General features: G+C 43.6%; 1 pseudogene; it reads right to left on the bottom strand.

Moving 5' to 3' along the window:
- Positions 1-2687: 2687 nt before the first annotated feature.
- LOC120023929 overlaps positions 2688-22456 on the bottom strand; it is a 36179-nt pseudogene continuing 16410 nt past the window's right edge.

The raw sequence follows: 22456 nt of genomic DNA, 5'->3' as shown, positions 1-22456 counted from the left end.
TACTGCTGGCTAACTTCAAAGTTACTTTGCGCATAGTATCGTGAAGATACAGTACCGTATTACCTTTATTTATCCAGGTAGGTTATAGAGAAGTTGAGAACACATTCTCTTTTACAATAACAACCTGGCAATGGGATAGTCATTTGGCATATTAGGTCATTTCTCTCACAATAATTTGTACTTTCTCTCTTCCTTGTTCCGTGTGAAAATGAGAAACATGTCAGACCCTTTAACCCCAGAACTCGCCCTCAGACAAATGGTAACGACTAAATTTAATACATTGACACCGGAACAAATTCTGACTTGGAAGTCCTAAGAGCAGCTTTGACCCCATACGTAAATCACTTACTATGTCACAATGGGTTAGAGATTTGCCTGATTCTCACTTCTCAAGTTAGGGATTCTAACTGATAATGGGAGGTCAGAGATTTGCTCAAGCAGGACAGATCAGACATGTTAGACAATACATAGTGGACCGTTGCTGGCTATGTTACTGTATGTATTTGGTCAGATGTCCTTTTGCCTTATGTTCAAGCTTTTGTATTGTCTATCTTTTTTTATTTTTTTTATCATCTGCCGGAGCTTTGAACCGGTTTATTGGAATAAGAGTTGAGTGCTATGGAGACTGATTATATATCCGGTGATTGCCATTGACTTGCTCATGTCTCGGCTCTCAACAACATAAAGCTCAACATCCCTCTCTTTCTCTCTGTCCATCCCCACTTAGCCACACTCAAACCCCATCCAGAAACAACACCTAGCCCTTAAGGACTTTTGTAGCTTGATTTTTAACAGATTGGAATGAAACATTATGGCAAAACTTGCCTTTCAGAGTGTTTTGTCATACCTGTGGTATACGGTCTGATATACCACGGCTGTCAGCCAATCAGCATTCAGGGCTCAAACCAGCCAGTTTATAATAACCATTATTTTACCAGGTATGTTGACAGAAAACATAGTGCACTACTTTTTCTAACACTAAGGACCCAGAGAAGAGAAGAATGTGCCTGCCTATTTGAAAGCATTAAAAGTTGCTTTCATGCTAGAAACGGATGGAGACCCCTGACCTAGGGGATAAGAGCTAAGGGTTATTTCTGGACAGGTCTACAGTATCTGTAATATAGAGCAGTGGAGGCTGGAGAGAGGAGCTATAGGAGGATGGCCTGATAGTAATGGCTGGAATGGAATTTATGGAACGGTATCAAACACATCAAATGTACGGCAACCATGTTTGACTCCGTTCCATTTATTATATTTTAGCCATTACAATGAGCCTGTCCTCATATAGCTCCTCCCACCAGCCTCCACTAATATAGAAGAAACACTATGAGAATGGGCAGTCAGAGAAGCAGTCTGAAACAGAGCGCAGAAAGCAAACCAGCTAAACATATGAAGACCATGCAGTTGAAACCTTGTTGTTGAATACACATCTTCACTAAAAATCGAAGTTGAAAGCGGCCAGCAGTAAGCGGTTTGCTCCTCTGCTTTTGAAATAAAACATCAATATTTTCTGACGTCTGAGCAGTGGAGCTGTAGGCAGAATTCCTTATACAATAAGTTCATTAATGAATACACATATAAGAAAGAGAGATCATGTATAAGAAAGATCAGGAAACATTTTGTTTATGTATTTAACCCCTTATTTCTGGCACTAAACAGTCTCCATATATACTTCCATAAATGTTTTTAACTGTTACCGGGTGACCTTCAGACGAGTCTTGTGAGGCCTGTGGGCGTCCTATTAGTGTGTCGTCTCTATGGCTAGAACTATGGCCATAGAGACCGTTGTAAATGCTCATAGTGACCATTGTGAATGGCCATAGTGACCATTGTGAAGTTTAAGTTCAATGCTACAGTACCTCACAACAACAATAAAGTGAACTGTACAATAACACTTAATGGGGCATTATGTAATATTTTTGCATTTTCTTTTCAGAAAATGTCCTTAATATATCTGCGGTAATAGTGTAATGTTTCACAATCTTTGTTCAAAAATAAATAAATTGGGGCCCACACAAAGTTACATGATGATGGTGCAGCCCGCCTATTTGACAACAAAAGCTGGTCTGTCTCTTGTTGTCAAATTGGAAGGCTGGACCCTCCCTCTCTTCCATCGGAGTCACTCAGAGGCATGGTTATCTCCTCACAAGCACAATGAACAATGGCAGAAATGGTGTGCAAAACTGAAAGTAAAAAAGACTCAGAAATTGACTTGCTATTTCCTGGTTGCTCAAATTCTACATCGCAAGTGTTGTAGCAGTGCAAATGTTGTTGCAATTCACCTAGTTTCCATTAGGGGGCTTCATTCTACATGATGTTCCTTTAACTTCAAGCCAAAAAACACAATGCTTTACAACTTTTTATAAACGTGTATGAGCCCATATAATGTCTTATTACAATGATTATAATGTGTGATGTGTCTTATGACTGCATCATAATACATTTTTGTCTGTTGACTTCAAGTAAAGTGCTACTTTGTTAGTGATGTGGCGAGGACGAGGCGATGACCTAGTAGTGTGTGCTAGAATGACAGTGAAGAAACACAGTTGATTAACTCACACCCCATCCATTTGTGACCCTTTAACGCACACGCACACACACAGTCTTAACCCTTTGATGGGTACGGACCAATGTTCAAACGGACCGTGTTCCAATACTTTTTTTAACAGGAGCTTGTGAGCTCTTTCTCAGACTCTTTCCAGACCCGCAGTTCCCAACTTCCCCACCAAGGGAGCTCTATTCTTATTATCCGGAAGGCTCTGTAGTAGGTCAGACCTTACACTCTGCCTGCCCTCCTCTCCTGTCTCCCTACACGAAGGTGAGTCTGGTTGGACAGAGCAGCAGATCAGGACCTGGAGCTGGCGGAGCTCGCGTCTCAAGGAGCGTCTGAAGATGTAGTAGATGAAAGGGTTGTAGGCCGTGGAGCCTTTCGCGAACAGGCAGGGCAGCAGGGAGACCACGGTGGCCAGGCTGTCCTTCCCCTTGGTGTGGAACATACTCCAAAAGCTGAGCACCACGTAGGGAGACCAGGCTACGATGAACCCAGAGCTGATCAACACCACCATCTAGGGTGAAGAGGAGAGGGGGAGGAGATAAGGGAGAGGGGAGGAGAGAAAAGGAGAGGGGAGGCGTTTGTCTGTCAAAAACATAACATAGACTATGTTTACAGCCATGTCAAACATCTTAACCTGAGGTAGCCAAATTTGACAGGGACTGAAGCGTTTCTCGCGATCTAGACTTGTACGCTTTGTCACAGTCACTCATGAGCTTTGCTTGAGCCCCATGTCTGAAAGACCCTAAGTAGTGGAACCAGCGTGAAATAGGGTTTTGCCCGGATAAATATAATTTTCCAAAATGTCATCAAAACTGGTACTGTTTTGATATCGAACCAGAATTGTATAATTCATCCCTTGTAAACAAACAGCGCAAAAACAAAGTAATATCTCTCCAGGTGGGATAGCTAGCGAGTGGATAAATCATGATAAATCATGCCTCTCCCTAATGTCAATATGCCTTGTCCATTGCTGTTCTGGTTAGTGATGATTGTCTTATTTCACTGTAGAGCCTCTAGCCCTGCTCAATATGCCTTAGCCAACCCTTTAGTTCCACCTCCCACACATGCGGTGACATCAGCTGGTTTAAATTTCTAGAGATAATATCTCTCTCATCATCACTCAATGCCTAGGTTTACCACCAATGTATTCACATCTTACCATACCTTTGTCTGTACATTATGCCTTGAATCTATTCTATCGCGCCCAGAAACCTGCTCCTTTTACTCTCTCTTCCGAACGTACTAGACGACCAGTGCTTATAGCCTTTAGCCGTACCCTTATCCTACTCCTCCTCTGTTCCTCTGGTGATGTAGAGGTTAATCCAGGCCCTGCAGTGCCTAGCTCCACTCCTATACACCAGGTGCTCTCATTTGTTGACTTCTGTAACCGTAAAAGCCTTGGTTTCATGCATGTTAACATTAGAAGCCTCCTCCCTAAGTTTGTTTTATTCACTGCTCTGCCAACCCGGATGCCCTAGCCGTGTCTGAATCATGGCTTAGGAAGACCACCAAAACCCCTGAAATTTCCATCCCTAACTATAACATTTTCCGACAAGATAGAACTGCCAAAGGGGGCAGAGTTGCAATCTACTGCAGAGACATCAAAAAGAAAGGAGGACCAAGGCACTCTTCATATAATTCATTAAAATGCCTTTATTAGTATGGCATGTTCAATAGAAACAACATTTTTTTTTAAACCGGCGCGTTTCGGCTGCATGGCCTTCGTCAGGGAGTACAAAAAAAAGAATACAATGTCCTCTTTTGAACAGCTTTTCCAATTAGCCCTAATTGGAAGAGGGAGTGGTTACAAAATTGATGAGACACACCTAGTAAGCAATACTATACACATTAAAAGGTGAAATACTGTAGCTATGTTATCATAAAAATACAACTCCAAGCTAGAAGTATCAGAACACTTAGAAAGGTAGTTCTAACCTTAAATATGACTGGGAGAAGTGTCAAGAATAAGAAAGCAATATATTCCATAGTACACTAGAACACAGCAAAACATGAACAACAACAGTCTAAACATAGCTGAGGGCAAATTAGCAAAATGTCCACTAGATGACAGCAAATGGACCTATGACGACCCTACAGGAAGGGTGAGAAATCCATATCTTCATTTAAACCAGGGTATTTAGTGGCCTGTAGTTTGTAAATCCCAAAACTTTCCCTTTGGTTTAACTGTTTAAGACGGTCCCCTTTTCTAATAGAGGCCGGAATATGATCAATACCCATAGCTTGTAGGGAGGCAGGGTTGCCATGGTGTAAGGACTTGTAGTGCCTTGCCATGGGGTAGTCTTCATTGCCTACCCGTATGGCATACCTGTGTTCCGCTAAGCGGTCTTGAAGGCGTCTCTTTGTCCGTCCAATGTAGAACACCTTGCACATTAGAAGCCTCCTCCCTAAGTTTGTTTTATTCACTGCTCTGCCAACCCGGATGTCCTAGCCGTGTCTGAATCCTGGCTTAGGAAGACCACCAAAAACCCAGAAATGTACATCCCTAACTATAACATTTTCCGACAAGATAGAACTGCCAAAGGGGGCAGAGTTGCAATCTACTGCAGAGATAGCCTGCAGAGTTCTGTCTTACTATCCAGGTCTGTACCCAAACAATTTGAGCTTCTACTTTTAAAAATCCACCTTTCCAGAAACAAGTCTCTCAACGTTGCCGCTTGCTATAGACCACCCTCTGCCCCCAGCTGTGCCCTGGACACCATATGTGAATTGATTGCCGCCCATCTATCTTCAGAGCTCGTGCTGCTAGATGACCTGAACTGGGACATGCTTAACACCCCAGCCATCCTACAATCTAAGCTTGATGCCCTCAATCTCACACAAATGATCAATGAACCTACCAGGTACAACCCCAAATCGTAAACACAGGCACCCTCAAAGATATCATCCTAACCAACTTGCCCTCCAAATACACCTCTGCTGTTTTCAACCAAGATCTCAGCGGTCACTGCCTCATTGCCTGCATCCGTAATGGGTCTGCGGTCAAATGACCAACCCTCATTACTGTCAAACGCTCCCTAAAACACTTCAGTGAGCAGGCCTTTCTAATCGACCTGGCCCGGGTATCCTGGAAGGATATTGACCTCATCCCATCAGTAAAGGATGCCTGGTTATTATTTAAAAGTGTCTTCCTCACCATCTTAAATAAGCATGCCCAATTCAAAAGAATTGAACCAGGAACAGATATAACCCTTGGTTCAATCCAGACCTGACTGCCCTTGACCAGCACAAAAACATCCTGTAGCGTACTGCATTAGCATCGAATAGCCCCCGTGATATGCAACTTTTCAGGGAAGTTAGGAACCAATATACACAGGCAGTTAGGAAAGATAAGGCTAGCTTTTTCAAACAGAAATTTGCATCCTGTAGCACATACTCAAAAAGGTTATGGGACACTGTAAAGTCCATGGAGAATAAGAGAACCTCCTCCCAGCTGCCCACTGCACTGAGGCTAGGAAACTGTCACCACTGATAAATCCACTATAAATGAGAATTTCAATAAGCATTTTCTACGGCTGGCCATGCTTTCCACCTGGCTACCCCTACCCCGGTCAACTGCCCTGCAACCCCCACAGCAACTCGCCCAAGCCTCCCCCATTTCTCCTTCACCGAAATACAGATAGCTGATGTTCTGAAAGAGCTCCAAAGTCTGGACCCCTACAAATCAGCCGGGCTAGACAATCTGGACCCACTCTTTCTAAAATGATCTGCCGAAATTGTTGCAACCGCTATTACTAGCTTGTTCAACTTCTCTTTCGTATCGTCTGAGATTCCCAAAGATTGGAAAGCTGCCGCAATCATCCCCCTCTTCAAAGGGGGAGACACTCTAGACCCAAACTGCTACAGACCTATATCTATCCTACCCTGCCTTTCTAAGGTCTTCGAAAGCCAAGTTAACAAACAGATTATCGACCATTTTGAATCCCACTGTACCTTCTCCGCTATGCAATCTGGTTTCAGAGCTGGTCATGGGTGCACCTCAGCCACGCTCAAGGTCCTAAATGATATCATAACCGCCATCGATAAGAGACATTACTGTGCATCTGTATTCATCGACCTGGCCAAGGCTTTCGACTCTGTCAATCACCACATTCTTATTGGCACACTCAACAGCCTTGGTTTCTCAAATGACTGCCTCGCCTGGTTCACCAACTACTTCTCTGATTGAGTTCAGTGTGTCAAATCGGAGGGCATGTTGTCCGGACCTCTGGCAGTCTCTATGGGGGTGCCACAGGGTTCAATTCTCGGGCCGACTCTCTTCTCTGTATACATCAATGATGTCGCTCTTGCTGCTGGTGATTCTCTGATCCACCTCTACGCAGACGACAAAATTCTGTATACCTCTGGCCCTTCTTCAGACAACTAACCTCCAGATGAGCTTCAATGCCATACAACTCTCCTTCCGTGGCCTCCAACTGCTCTTGAATGCTTGTAAAACTAAATGCATGCTCTTCAACTGATCGCTGCCCACACCTGCCCGCCCGTCCAGCATCACTACTCTGGACGGTTCTGACTTAGAATATGTGGACCACAACAAATAACTAGGTGTCTGGTGAGACTGTAAACTCTCCTTCCAGACTCACATTAAGCATCTCCAATCCAAAATTAAATCTAGAATCGGCTTCCTATTTCACAACAAAGCATCCTTCTCTCATGCTGCCAAACATACCGTCGTAAAACTGACCATCCTACCGATCCTCGACATCGGCGATGTCATTTACAAAATAGCCTCCAACACGCTACTCAACAAATTGGATGCAGTCTATCACAGTGCCATTCGTTTTGTCACCAAAGCCCCATATACTACCCACCACTGCGACCTGTACACCCTCGTTGGCTGGCCCTCGCTTCATACTCATCGCCAAACCCACTGGCTCCAGGTCATCTACAAGTCTTTGCTAGGTAAAGCCCCACCTTATCTCAGCTCACTGGTCACCATAACAGCACCCACTCGTAGCATGCGCTCCAGCAGGTATATTTCACTGGTCACCCCCAAAGCCAATTCCTCCTTTGTCCGCCTTTCCTTCCAGTTCTCTGCTGCCAATGACTGGAATGAACTGCAAAAATCACTGAAGCTGGAGACTCATATCTCCCTCACTAGCTTTAAGCACCAGCTGTGAGAGCAGCTCACAGATCACTGCACCTGTACATAGCCCATCTGTCACGCCCTGACCTTAGAGATCCTTTTTATGTCTCTATTTTGGTTTGGTCAGGGCGTGAGTTGGGGTGGGTATTCTATGTTCTATGTTTTGTAGTTCTATGTTATGGCCGGGTAGGGTTCTCAATCAGGGACAGAGGCTATCGTTGTCTCTGATTGAGAACCATACTTAGGCTGCCCTTTTTCCCACCTGTGTTTGTGGGAGGTTGACTTTGTTTAGGGCACATAGCCTTTAGCTTCACGGTTTGTTTTTGTAGTGTTTATTGTTTTGTTCGGCGTCATTTTTATTAATAAAAGAAAATGTACGCTCACGACGCTGCACCTTGGTCCTCCTCCTTCAACAGCCGTGACACCATCTGTAAATAGCCCATCCAACTACCTCATCCCCATACTGTATTTATATATTTATCTTGTTCCTTTGCACCCCAGTATCTCTACTTGCACATTCATCTTCTGCACATCTATCACTCCAGTGTTTAATGGGTGTATTGTAATTACTTTGCCACCGTGGCCTATTTATTACATTACCTCCCTTATCTTACCTCATTTGCACACACTGTATATAGACTTTTTCTACTGTATTATTGACTGACTGTATGTTTGTTTATTCCATGTGTAACTCTGTGTTGTTGTATGTGTCAAAATACTTTGCTGTAAATGAGAACTTGTTCTCAACTAGCCTACCTGGTTAAATAAAGGTGAAAAAAAAGAGGTATGAATCTGTCTTTGTTAATGTATCACTACACCCTGCTCTGTGTATGCACAACATTACAGAGATAAACTAAATGAAACTTTCCATCTGAGTTTTGTGAGGCTATCGCCAGCTAGAGATGTATCTCACTCTAATAGGTCATTCATATCTGTCTGTTTGCCTCGTTAGGCCCCTAAACTGGGCCTAACCACTGGGCATGAATTAAAGAACAAAGTGAATGTGAAAGATGTATTCAACTGCTCTTGAAGGAACATTTTAAATTCAATAAAAATGTTTTTTTCCTTAATGCAATATTATTCATTTTGTCATTTAAAAGCCTTCCACATTGCATGAATAAAATAACTGAATAAAATAACTAAGCAACACTCTTCATACGAATCACACTGTGGACACACACACACACACACACACACACACACACACACACACACACACACACACACACACACACACACACACACACACAACACAGTTTCATGCTGCTGTGGGACCAACAGATGTGTGAGAGATTTGTACAGGAACAGACAGATGTGTGAAGTGTCAGAGAGGTGACCGGGAGGTGACCCAGCATGCTCTATCAAACACTACAGATTCATCAGAGGGACACACAGAGACACTGGTCAACCAATCTTTCTCTGCTCTCCCCTCACTGTCTCCTCTCACCTCTTCTCCTCTCTCCCTCTCTCTCTCCCTTCTCATCTAATCCTCTTCTCGTTCTCAACGTTCTCCTCTCTGTGTTCCATAAATGAGCATTAACGGTAATAAGAATGGTTAAATCACATGCTTTTTCAATGGTAACAATGTTGTAAAGGGCCGTACAAGAAGAATGTGACAACTAGCATTGATGTCCATATGAATAGTCAACTTAAATATCCTTGTTCTATATGCAGCTATAATTTACACAGTATTTGTCTTGGCAGCTTGTGGAGCACTGTGTGAGCTATGGCCCTAAATATAAACTATCCACAGATTCAATTAATCACAAACACACACGTCCTAGAGATAAGCAATCATTTGTATAGGTGACAGGAAGAATTTCAGTGTCACTTCCCATCTCAAATCACATTAGATTGGTAATTACATCAAGGAGCAACAGAAGGAGGGAGGCAATTTTACAATATTCAAACAAGGCCCTTAGCTTCACTCAACAGTGCAATCTATCTGTTGTTGTTCTTGTAGGTTTGCTGTTTGGCACATTGGGCTATAGGGGAAGATAAATTTCTCTTTACTTTGTCATGTTTAAACCATATATGTTTCATGATTTAAACCAGACACCATAGGAAAGCTGTCACGTGTGCTCCCTCTCCGGCCTCTAGGTCACCAGGCTGCTCGTTATGGCGCACACCTGTCACCATCGTTACGTGCATCTGCGCATAATGACACTCACCTGGGCTCCATCACCTCCTTGATTAACTGCTCTATATATGTCACTCCCTTTGGTTCCTTCCCCAGGCGTCATTGTTTCTGTTTCATGTCTGTGCGTTGTTCGTGTTTTGTATTATGTTTCGCTCATTTATTAAATTATTCACTCCCTGAACTTGCTTCCCGACTCCCAACGCAACACGTTACAGAATGACGCCTCACCAAAGGGAAGCATCAGGGACTGTTTATTTTTTTGAGTGTTGGAGGTGATGTCGGGTTGCCTCGACGGGTTCCCCTGCCTCAGCTGGCTCAACGGGTTTGTCATACCTCAGCGGGATCGATAGGTCCCCTTGCCTCAGCTGGCTCGATAGGCTCCCATGCCTCAGCTGGCTCGATAGGCTCCCATGCCTCAGTTGGGTGAACAGGTTCCCGTGCCTTGACTGAGGCAACCAGGGAGGTCTCAGCCGGTTCATCAGATTTCTGGCGACCTGTCCGCTCCTGAACCCCGGAATCATCAGTTCATTCAGCATCCTGCGGCTGGATCACGTGTGCTCCCTCTCCGACCTCTAGGTCACCAGGCTGCTCGTTATAGCACACACCTGTCACCATCGTTACGCACATCTGCGCATAATGACACTCACCTGGACTCCATCACCTCCTTGATTACCTGCGCTATATATGTCACTCCCTTTGGTTCCTTCCCCAGGCGTCATTGTGTCCGTTTCACGTCTGTGCGTTGTTGGTGTTTTGTATTATGTTTCATTCATTTATTAAATGATTCCCTCCCTGAACTTGCTTCCCGACTTCCAGCGCACATCGTTACAAAAGCCCTGCGATTTGGATTATCAAAGGTTCATACGTAGTAAATAAACATGTTTTTTTTATGGCTGAATTTAATAACACTTCTCATTAATTGAACAACTTGCATGATTGATTCATTGACTTCATCCCAACAACCCATTAATAAACTCACTAATCTAATGAAAGCTGGAATCCGTATTTAAACGGCCACGTCCATTTGGGATATTACAACAACAAAGAAGTTACTTTGAACAGCGAACACCGTTTTCTCCCTTGGATATCATTGCACGAGCGGTAAAACACCACGCAGGATAAAGCTGCCGAACGCTGCTCTCCTCCGTTTCACCAACAAACAATAACAAGGGTGCTGGGGAGAACAGTGGCACTGTTTTACTTTCTGCGGATTCCAGCGTTAAAGAAAAAAAAAGATTGAATTAAACGGTTAATAAACAGTCAACAGATAAACGTTCATACTCACCAGAGTGACCTTCCTCTCGATGTGTCCGTAGTTGAAGTCGCTGCTTTGGATGGCCTGGTAGGCCTTGTGGAGTTTCCAGGCTATGCCGAAATAGGAGAAGAGGATGACGAGGCAGGGGATGAAGGTGCAGAGGATAGACAGAGATATGATGAAGGTGGAACGGTTCAGGGAGTCTTGGTAGCTGGCCCAGTCCACGGAGCAGGCCACCCCGAAGGGCTCCGGGTCCGTAGCCACCCCATCCCAGTAGAGGGAACACAGCCCACAGCCCAGAGTACAGCCAGGTCACACTGATCACCATGGTGATGGTCCGACGCTGGAACTTGTTGCCTGGTGAAGAGGTAGAGAAGGGTAGGAAGAGGGGTAGAGGAGGACCCTAACCCTTAGCATAAACCTTACCCTAACCCTAATCCTAACCCTAACCAAAGTTTAACTCTAGTCAGATCACACTGATCATCATTATGCTATGATGCTGGAATTTATTACCTGTACGAGAGTTAAAGAGGAGTGTACAGTAAGGACAACTAGAGCACTGTAAGGACCCTATTTGATAGGCTCCTTACAATCTCTCCCAATGGGGATGTTCTTATAAACATTGCGGTTAGAGCTTCTTTGGGCCAGACGTCCTGGGGGTTCGCAGCCCGCTTGGAACCTCTTGCCCTTCCCTCACTTCATTAGAGTAATAATCCATAAGAACCCACACTTACACTGCACTAAACATCCTGATTTACTTATTCACATTCATCAGAAGCACCGATGATGAATTGGTATTGACTAGCTGTCAGTGACTACCTCGGCTGCCATCCAACCCACCATTTAATTTTTAATTACATTTTTTTTTTTTTAATTGAACCTTTATTTAAACTAGGCAAGTCAGTTAAGAACAGATTCTTATGTCAGCGTTTGGAACCAACCCTTGCAGGGACTACCACAGAATTAGAATATGTATATTTCTGAGTCAACAGTTTGGAACCGACTGTAATGAGCACATTATATAGATATGGAGATAGATATGATGGTGAATAGAATTAATAAACCAATGGATATTATGGTGGCTGATCTAGCTGATAAAAAAAATGTGGTTGGCAGAGTGACTGTAAGTAACCTGATTGTGGGTCACAGAGTATTACATCTAGTTGAATAATATTATATGCCATTGTATGTGCGTACGCATGTGTGTGTGTGTGTGTGTGTGTGTGCCTGCATGTGTATATATGTGTGTGCCCTAAGGTGTCCTGGTAAAGATCAGCCGGGTCCGATGTATCTACCCACTGAACATCCATTTGCTATTCAGCAGACGACCTTCTGCTGTGCTGTCATCAAACTGTTCAACACCATGGGTTTCACCATATAATTAGAATTGCTTCAAATTCAAATTCTATAAACGTCTCTACCTCCTGCTGGTAGTTTAGATTATGAGATATAAAACCAATAATAGTGCACCCAGAACCTTAAGAAGTAAGCTTAGAATTACTTATTTCCGTGTCTTTTTTCATTTAGTTTATCTGCACCGGGGGATTATCATGCATACATTCTTGTCACGCCAATTCCTACTGTATACATTATGAACAAACGTTTCAGCTGAATAGCCTTCCTCTTCAGTATGCAGGACACAGACAGACATATGTCCAGAACTGGGACTGTCAAACACTTCCTGGCGATTATCCATGCATCCAGTCAGGCGTATACTACAGTAGCTGATGTATTAGTAACATTACACATTTTTCAGGCACGTGCACAGGTAGGGGTTTACCTGTCTCCGAGCACCTGCCCATTTGCCCTCCCACTCGCCAAGTGTCCTTTTGGGTGATGGTATAATTATATATTTTTTGTACACAGTTTTTGTCGTTGTTCTGAACACACTGCCCACAAGTCACCCCCTGCAGCATGACATTTGATTAACACTTGATAAAACTTGACTGACACTTGAGTCACATCATCGTCAATATTCGGTCTGGTTGGCTAATAGCCTACGTGCAGCAGAGAGAGGCAGAAAGGCAAAGAGAGGAGCAGCTGCATCTTCAACACTTCCGACACAACTCTATCCCTTCTTCAGTCGGGAGTTGTACGTGGGTCAGAGCAGCAGCAACACAGGTAGTCCAAACTCTAGCTAGCCAACATATACTAAAATATAAGCTAATAGCCAGCCAACCCATATCATGAGTTAGAAGACTATTAATTGTATATTATTTAAGAGCGTTGAAGATAAATCACAACCAATAAAATAAATGCAGGTGGGTGACCTTTTTTCATTTCGAGCACCTGCCCCCTGAAAGGTCAGAATTTTTGAGTAACAGTGGAATCAACCAATCACATTTGAACAAAAGCGCATGTAAACTTTCCCCTTCTCAAAGGCTGACAGGTCACTGTGCAATAGTGAGCAGTAGTTTTCCCATGGTCTAGCTAGCTTTTGTTGTAAGCTAGTGTGCAGTGGCTGCAGCAGGTGTTGTTGAAGAGGCGGTTGATGCTAATGTGTTAGCTTCGCCCTGTTCACGATTAACTTTCATAAAGAAATTACGTTTCAAATGACCATCATCTAGTAAATGATCACTTGTTAGCTAGCTATCTGTTGTTAACTAGCTATCTCTGAAAATAATGTGTTATGTGTGTGAAACATTGTCGCATTTAAGATTTTAGATCGCAGATTATTTTGTGTGCTGAACTTGAAAAATATGTTTGCAACGGGAAGTAATAGCTATAAATTTCGACTGAGAAATGCTTAGCCGAATGGTTGTGTTTTTGTATTCTTATGATTGGAACTGTCACACCCTGGCCTCTGTTATATTGATTTTCTTTATTAGTTTAGTTAGGTCAGGGTGTGACATGGGATGTTTGTGTGTTTTGTCTAGTTTAGGGTGTGTGTATTGTTTAGGGGGTTTTGTATAGTGTATGGGGTTGTGTTCAGTAGAGAGGTTTAGGAAAGTCTATGGTTGCCTGGTTTGGTTCTCAATCAGAGACAGCTGTTTATTGTTGTCTCTGATTGGGAGCCATATTTAAGGCAGCCATAGGCTTTAGGTGATTGTGGGTAATTGTCTATGTTCTATGTTGCATGTGTGCACTTAGTTCGTTTTAGCTTCACTTTTTTTGTTCGTTTAGTAAGTGTTTGTTTTTCTTCATTAAAAGAAGATGTCTTTTTTCCACGCTGCGCCTTGGTCCACTCATTCGTCTCATAACGATCGTGACAGGAACCTACCTGCTAATTATGTCAGAGTGAATGTGCTGCTTATTCTTTAACATCATGCTGTGAGTGACTGCTGTCTTTCTATCAGCCCTCTGTGTTTTACAAAAAGCGTTCTCTCCTACATGGAGTGTGCTGGTATTACAGACACTGTTCTTTCAGCATCACAGGCCTATTACACTGACATCCTTTGTGTCACTGTTGTCACTTTTGATAATGATGGTGTTAGGTTGTGTAAGCAGGGTGGTTGTTGTTGTGGGTAGCATTATCCATGTGGGTGCTGTCTCTGTGTGAGTGGTAGCATGAAGTGTGGCTCAGCCTCAGGCCTGTTAGATTCAGCTGGGCTCATTAAGCGATGCTATGTTTCTGTTATTTTTCTTGCGTTTTGAGTTTGGTACGATGTATTGGAAGATTTTATTTTCCCAATGAAGGTCCAATAGACATGGTTTGCCACTGTACAGTATACAGTATATATGCTTTTCTCTCTATACATAAATCAAAATGGACAGCTGAAAGCAAGATGATGTATCGTAGGCTAGCTTGTTGCTGGACCTGGTTGGTTTAGTAAAGTAGTTTATTACCGTAGGTCCGATCAACGGCAGCAGGGCTGCAACTACATATGAGGACACCAAGGTCCGGACCTCTGTCATTTTTTCTAATTTGAAAATAATAATAATTCATCACTCTCTCAAATGTTCTAACTCTGCCCTCTCGCGACACAGGCCAAAGGCCTGAGACATGAAACGAACTACCCCATCTCGGACAAAAGGCTTTTTTTGTTATTCTTTTTACCTCAATTTTCCATTTGAATTTAATAGATTACCCATTACCCACCTTTTTTTTAAACACTTCATCACTGATATTAATACAGAATCCTAAGTAATATTCTAATAATTAATGTGAATGGGATAATACAATAATATGTGTGCTCCATTGATGTTTGTTTGTGCGGAGCTTGATTAGTAATGCCTAGGAATACAAATGTGAATGCTATGTCGTTTGAGAAAATAGATATCTAATTAAAGAGACGACGATTTTATGCAATTCATCATTACAACTGACTGAACAGTCGCTGATGCTACGTGTCACTGTGAATCATTTCTCATATTTCCCCCCTTTCAGGGGTATAACATTACGTATGGCTAATAGGCTATGTGTTTGTAGATCGACCGATGTGAATTAACCTACAGCAGCCAAGGTGAAAATGGCTGGGGTAATTTTCGCTTGTTTTTGCTGTTCTCCAAATCAGTTCGTCAAATTTATGTCCTGCTAGAGCTGCCCTGGTCAACTGTAAGTGCTGTTATTGTGAGGTGGAAACATCTAGGAGCAACAACGGCTCAGCCGCGAAGAGGTAGGCCTCACAAGTTCAGAGTGCTGAAGCGTGTAGCTCGTAAAAACTGCCTGTCCTTGGTTGCAACACTCACTTCCAAGTTCCAAACTGCCTCTGAAAACAACGTCAGCACAAGTACTGCTCATCGGGAGCTTCATGAAATGGGTTTCCATGGCCGAGCAGCCGCACACAAGCCTAAGATCACCATGCGCAATGCCAAGCTTCAACTGGTGTGGTGTAAAGCTCACCGTCATTCGACTCTGGAGCAGTGGAAACATGTTCTCCGAAGTGATGAATCACGCTTCACTATCTGGCAGTCCGAAGTACGAATCTGGGTTTGACGGATGGCAGGAGAACGCTACATGCACCAATGCATAGTGCCAACTGTAAAGTTTGGTAGAGTAGAAATAGTGGTCTGGGGTTGTTTTTCATGGTTCAGGCTAGGACCCTTCGTTCCAGTGAAGGGAAGTCTTAACACTACAGCATACAATGACATTCTAAACGATTCTGTGGTTCCAAATTTGTGGCACCGTTTGGGGAAGGCCGTTTCCTGTTTCAGCATGACAATGTGCCTCTGTGCACAAAGCGAGGGTCATAAAGAAATGGTTTGTCGAGATCAGTGTGGAAGAACTTGACTGGCCTTCACAGAGCCCTGACCTCAACCCCATCGAACACCTTTGGGATGAACTGGAACGCCGACTGTGAGCCAGGCCTAATCGCCCAACGTCAGTGCCCGACCTCACTAATGCTCTTGTGGTTGAATGAAAACAAGTCCCCGCAGCAATGTTCCAACATCGCCTTCACAGAAGAGCGGAGGCTTTTATAAAATATAATATAGAAAAAAAGCTAAAAGAAAGCCTGCGGATCCTAAATCAGGGCCTTAGAGCCTCGGTCCTCATGCCTTCGGGGTTCAGTAATGTTTGGTTTAGACCTACATGGAAATCAGAGGTGTGGAGTGAACCTCCTAGCCAAATTTGATCAATCAAAAATGTGTCTTGGGGGGTTTTTCTTCTTCTTCTAATTAACTGCACTGAAACGTTATTATTTGTGGGGGCTAACACGACTCGTCAGATCTCAGGCAAGGTTTGTTATATCACACAAACATATTGGAGTTTACCAAACAACCTCCACTATCAACCAGCCACCCTACCACACTTTTTCAACCCAGCTTGCATAAAAAAGGAAAACTGTGCTCAACTGACGGACTCATACCTGTTTTGGGTGGGTTTCCTGTCACCAGGTATCGTACCAGACCCATGACAGCCAGGGTCATGATGCTGGCCGTACTGAAGATCATCCCCATCAGGCCATAGTAGAGGCAGGAGGAATCCCCTCCGATCCAGGCATGGTTGAAGAGAGAGGCAATGGACAGGGGGTACATGCTGAGAGCCATGCCGATGTCCGTCACAGCCAGGTTGACTGTCAGGAGCTCCGGGGCCTTGAGGTGAGTCGGCCGCAGTGCTGAGGTCAGCAGGACTGCAGCATTACCCAGCACTGACAGCACCGCTGGATGGGAGAGAGAAAGAGAGCAATAAGTCAGTCAGTCAATCAAGGAATCAAGCAAGAAAGCTGGAAGAGAGAGCAAGAATTAGTAAACTAATCTAGCAATCAATTAACCAATCAAGCTGGAAGAAAGAGAGAGAGAAGGGGAAGAGGGGCCACTAAATGTCCATGGAAGAGAGGACAGAATTAGAATAGAAAGTGCCTTATAGTCCTGCTGTTCTGTTCTCTCTAGCATGGCCAGATAGTGGCGTCCCAGATCCACTCACCCTTATTTGCAGTATTTGTCATGGTACAGATGTCAGATCTTTATTTGATCACTCTTTTGTCTTGAATTCTTTTCTCCTGGAAATTCAAATGAGCCTTGTGATTTAGATACGTTCACTGAAAACCCGCAGTTCCCTTTCTCTCCATGCTGGGCAGTCGAGTAATTCAGAGCAGTGCCAGCTATTAAAACCATCCTCCCTCTCTCGCTAGGTCATTATGATAGAGAATGTGTATTGGTTGCATGCACACAACATTTGCCTGCCTTTGGCTGTGTTTACGCAGGCAGCCCAATTCTGATATTTTTTCCCCACCAATTGGTCTTTTGACAGATATTTGGGGCAAAAGATCAGAATTGGGCTGCCTGTGTAAAAGCAGCCTATGATCTTTAGCCCATAGAAATGGTTCCCCAGGCCTGGACCTGCACTGCAGGTATTAAGGGGAACCAAGCAAGGGGGTCGAGCCCTAACATTCCTCATCGGGGTTCCCACTTGGTTTGCATTGTCACTGTCTTACATGGAATGTTGCCAGGCCATAGTGCATATTGCAGGTCAGAATGCTGTGAAAACGCCACGTTTACTATTGACCACTGTGCTCCTCAGGCATTTTGACATGGAAATGAAAAGACACGTCCTGGATTTTCAGAAGAATAGCCTTCATAAGAGTGTTATGAGCTCCCTCAAGGAGTTGAACTCTGATGGGGTTGTGGTTAGCGCGCTTGAGCTGGGGGAGGGGAAACCGTGTTCTCCCGTAGGTTGCACACTTTCAGAACTAGCAGAGTGCTAAATGGTACTTGGTCTGGGTAATTTTTTTAATGGACTGCATTATATCGCACTTAAACTCCCACACCAGTAGAAATCCACTTTTTCGATCTGAAAGGAGATGCCCAGAGCTTAACCATGATGTCGCATAACGATGTAAGTCAATAAAACATATTTTTAGTCAACGTTTTATATATTTGTGCTTGAAGTGACAAAACCGAATAGCCGCTTTGTGCAAATTTGTGCCATGACGTGTCTTTTCCTATAATGTATTTGTATTTATTATGGATCCCCATTACATTACAATACATTCTCAGATTTCACAACACACTGTGAGCCCTCAGGCCCCTGCTCCACCACTACCACATATCTACAGTACTAAATCCATGCATATGTTATCGTGTGTGTGTATGCATGTGTGATGTACACACAGAGCTAATATTAATAATATGAATGTCAATTTCTCCTGGCTGAAAGTGGAGGAGAGATTGACTTCATCACTACTTTAATTTATGAGAGGTATTGACATGTTGAATGCACCGAGCTGTCTGTCTAAACTACTGGCACACAGCACACACCCATGCATACCCCACAAGACATGTCACAAGAGGTCTCTTCACAGTCCCCAAGTCCAGAACAGACTATTGGAGGCACACAGTACTGAATAGAGCCATTACTACATGAAACTCTATTTCAAATCAGGTAACTGACGCAAGCAGTAAAATTAGATATAAAAAACAGACTAAAAAACACCTTATGGAACAGCAAGAACTGTGAAGCAACACAACCATTGGCACAGACACATGCATACAAGGGCCAGCTGTGCTGCTCTGTTCTGAGCCAATTGCAAGTCCTTTTTTTGTGGCACCTGACCACACGACTGAACAGTAGTCAAGGTGCGACAAAACTAGGGCCTGTAGGACCTGCCTTGTTGATAGTGTTGTTAAGAAGGCAGAGCATCGCTTTATTATAGACAGACTTCTCCCCATCTTAGCTACTACTACATCAATATGTTTTGACCATGACAGTTTACAATCTAGGGTTACTCCAAGCAGTTTAGTCATTTCAACTTGCTCATTTTCCACGTTATTTATTACAAGATTTAGTTGAAGTTTAGGGTTTAGTGAGTGTTTTGTTCCAAATACAATGCTTTTAGTTTTAGAAATATTTAGGGCTAACTTATTCCTTGCCACCCACTCTGAAACTAACTGCAGTTCTTTGTTGAGTGTTGCAGTCATTTCAGTCGCTGTAGTAGCTGACGTGTAAAGTGTCGAGTCATCCGCATACATAAACACTCTGGCTTAACTCAAAGTCAGTTGCATGTCGTTAGTAAAAATTTGGTGTAAATTATTTTTTCGCCAAAGTTTAGTTTCAGGGCTAGGTTTTATTTGAATGGTACCACCCACCATCATGGCATTGTTTGTTAATCAGAAACACCTGCAAAGTTCGCAAATCGCGACTGAGCTCAGCACTATAGATCATATTTGGCTACATCAAAGATTGTGGATAAATTAAGATAGTTCACTCAGGCCGTTTACCATTGAAAGAAATGATCAGTTCCGGTCTACTTAACAGGGTTGATCTCCCATTGACACCGAAGCCAATATTCTATGTTGTTCTCTCTGTTCTCTCATTTCACCCATCTAACTAGCTATACATCAATGCATTGTCTAAATTGCAGCCGTGAATACGCTATAGAAATAGAGAGAATATAAGCTCCGGTAATATGGATAGTTTAACTATTGAAGCAATGGGCGAGTTTGTTATGCAAGACTTGGTGCCCCGAGTGGGTACAGATTTCACTTTAGGATCAATGGAATGGTCGAAAATTAGCAAACCCTGCACACCCGGGGCACCGGGCCATGCAAAACAAATGTATCTAAAATGTTAGTGGTCAAAACCACTCATCTTGGGGCAACGGTTCGACTAGGGTTCTAAAATGCAATCATATCACACAATTTTGATATTTATAAAATTGTCAATTTTTTTCATGCAGACTAGCTAAAAAAATAAGTGAAATTTGTCAAATCATCCAATGGATTATGGCAGGGGTGCAACTTTCGCTGGGGACGGGGACGGGGGGAGTCTGCAGCTCATCAACAGCTGGGCTGGTGATTTGAAGTTGTCAACTGGAGCGGTATTCAAAAGAGACAAAGGTAAGGGGTCTCTCGTCTGCTTTTCCTTTGTCCATGAGTGATTTAGCAATCTGTACAGATTTTTCAGCAATGCCATTACTTTGAGGGTAATGTGGGCTTCTGGTGACTTGTGTGTGAACTCCCATGCTTTTGTGAAGGATTCAAACTCCTTTGATTTCTAACAGTGGCCATTGTCAGATATTAAAATCTCTAAAATGCCATGCTTGGCAAAGAGGAACACGCCAAAACAAAATGTCCTGTGCTCTCTGTTTGCAGTTTTCCATGCCCAGCATGGATGTGTCCAGCATGGATCTTTGTCAAAATCTCTTCTCTGAGACTGGTAGGAATGATGATTTTCTCTCCTCTCCAGTTGATCTGTGATAGTTCATCATGATGTTTCCAGAACTCTGAGATGCTCAGAGGGCATTTTCTCCTCTCCTCAGGCCATCCATCCTGTATGACTTTCCTCAGCTGTGTGAGTTGTGTGTCCTTTTCTGTTTCTGCTCAGATCTCCTTTAGTTTTGTGTCACTAACTGGTAAGTCGCTGTACACAGTGTGCACCTGCATGTCCATGCCTTCACTGAGGCTGCTGTCCTTATAGGTAAGAAACTTCCTGGAGAGTGTGTCTGCGACATAGATGTCTTTGCCTGGACGCTGAGTGATTTTGAAGTCGTATCTACAGAGATCATTCTCTGTAGCCTTGGTGGGGCTGCGGCTAGCGGTTTCATCATGATTGACCTCGAGGGGCTTGTGGTCGGATTCCACAATGACTTGTTGTTCATAGACGTACTGATAGAAACGCTTACATCCGAACAGAATGGCTTACAGCTCCTTTTCGATTTGAGCGTACTTGATTTCACAGTCTGTGAGAGATTTGGAAGCGTAGCCGATGGGATTTCCTTCTGCAGTAGCACTGCACCCAGTCCATACTTCGACTCGTCTACTTGGAGTCTGAGCTCTTTGTTGGGGTCGTAGTAGGCAAGGATTGGTCCTGGTTCTCTTGTGATCAAGTCTTTCACTTTCTGAAAAGCAATGTTGACTGTGATCTTCTGTCGTGTTCCTCTTTGGTTCGACTATAGACAAGGATGTCGTCCACAATTGCCACAACTTCATCGAGGCCTTCGTACACCTCATTGATCATTCGCTGAAACTCGTCTTGGGCTGAGAAAGTCCCAAAAGGCAGGCGACCAAACCTGTAGCGTCCAAACGGTGTGTTGGACGTTGTGAGCTTAGATTACTTTTTTGTGAACTTGATAGCCCAGTAGCCTGATCTGGCGTCCATGACACGGAAGTAGCGTGCTCCCGCTAGCTTGTGTGTGATGCCATCTAGCGTCGGTAAGGGGTAATGGGGGCGCTTGATAGCCTTGTTCAAGTCTCTTGGGTTGAGACATACTCTGAGCTTGCCTGTACATGGTTTCTCCACCGCCACTAATGTGTTTACCCAATCTGTCGGTTCTGTAACCTTGGTGATGATGTCAGATTGCTCCATGCTCTCCAACTCTTTCTTCAGACGGGCACGGAGAGCAAGGGGAATCTTTCTCGGTGGGTAGACCACAGGGGTTGCGTCTGGGTCAAGGTGAATGGTACATTCTCCTGGGAATAATCCTATTCCTGTAAAAACATCAGCAAACTCCTCCATTACATTCTCTGTCTCTACTGGTGCTGTCACTGATTAAACTAGCTTGATGAGGTCCATGTGTAAGCACGCTTTAAAGCCTAGCACTGCAGGTGCTTGAGTGTCAACAATGTAAAAGTCCAACATCATGTTGCTTTCCTTGTATTTGAAAGTGCATGTGCCTTTTACTGGGAGCTGTTCACACCCATAACCAGTCAGTCTGCGCATGGTGGGCTGTAGCTCGCACTCAGATGTCAAGCTGAGGTACTTATTCAGAGGAATAATGTTTACTTGTGCACCAGTGTCTAGTTTGAACTTTAGCTCTGTGCCTTGTGTTCCTATCTCAATGTCAGCAAAGACTTGCTCGGTCTCTGATATCTGACTTTTCTGTGTCACTGAATCAATAAACAGTTCATCAGCATTTGACTCTTTGATTAACATTTCATCTTCACAGTGTACTGTTTTCCCACCGTAAGCTCTGCACACTTTTGCAAAGTGATTCCATTTTCCACATTTAGTACACTGTTTGCCATGCACTTTGTATCCACAATATCCACATGTTTTGGGGCATTTTGAGTCTGTGTCGCTCTGTT

The sequence above is a fragment of the Salvelinus namaycush genome, chromosome 29 (assembly GCF_016432855.1).
Source record: "Salvelinus namaycush isolate Seneca chromosome 29, SaNama_1.0, whole genome shotgun sequence".
Classification (NCBI taxonomy): Eukaryota; Metazoa; Chordata; class Actinopteri; order Salmoniformes; family Salmonidae; genus Salvelinus; species Salvelinus namaycush.
This window is presented reverse-complemented; position numbering and strand designations above follow the sequence as displayed.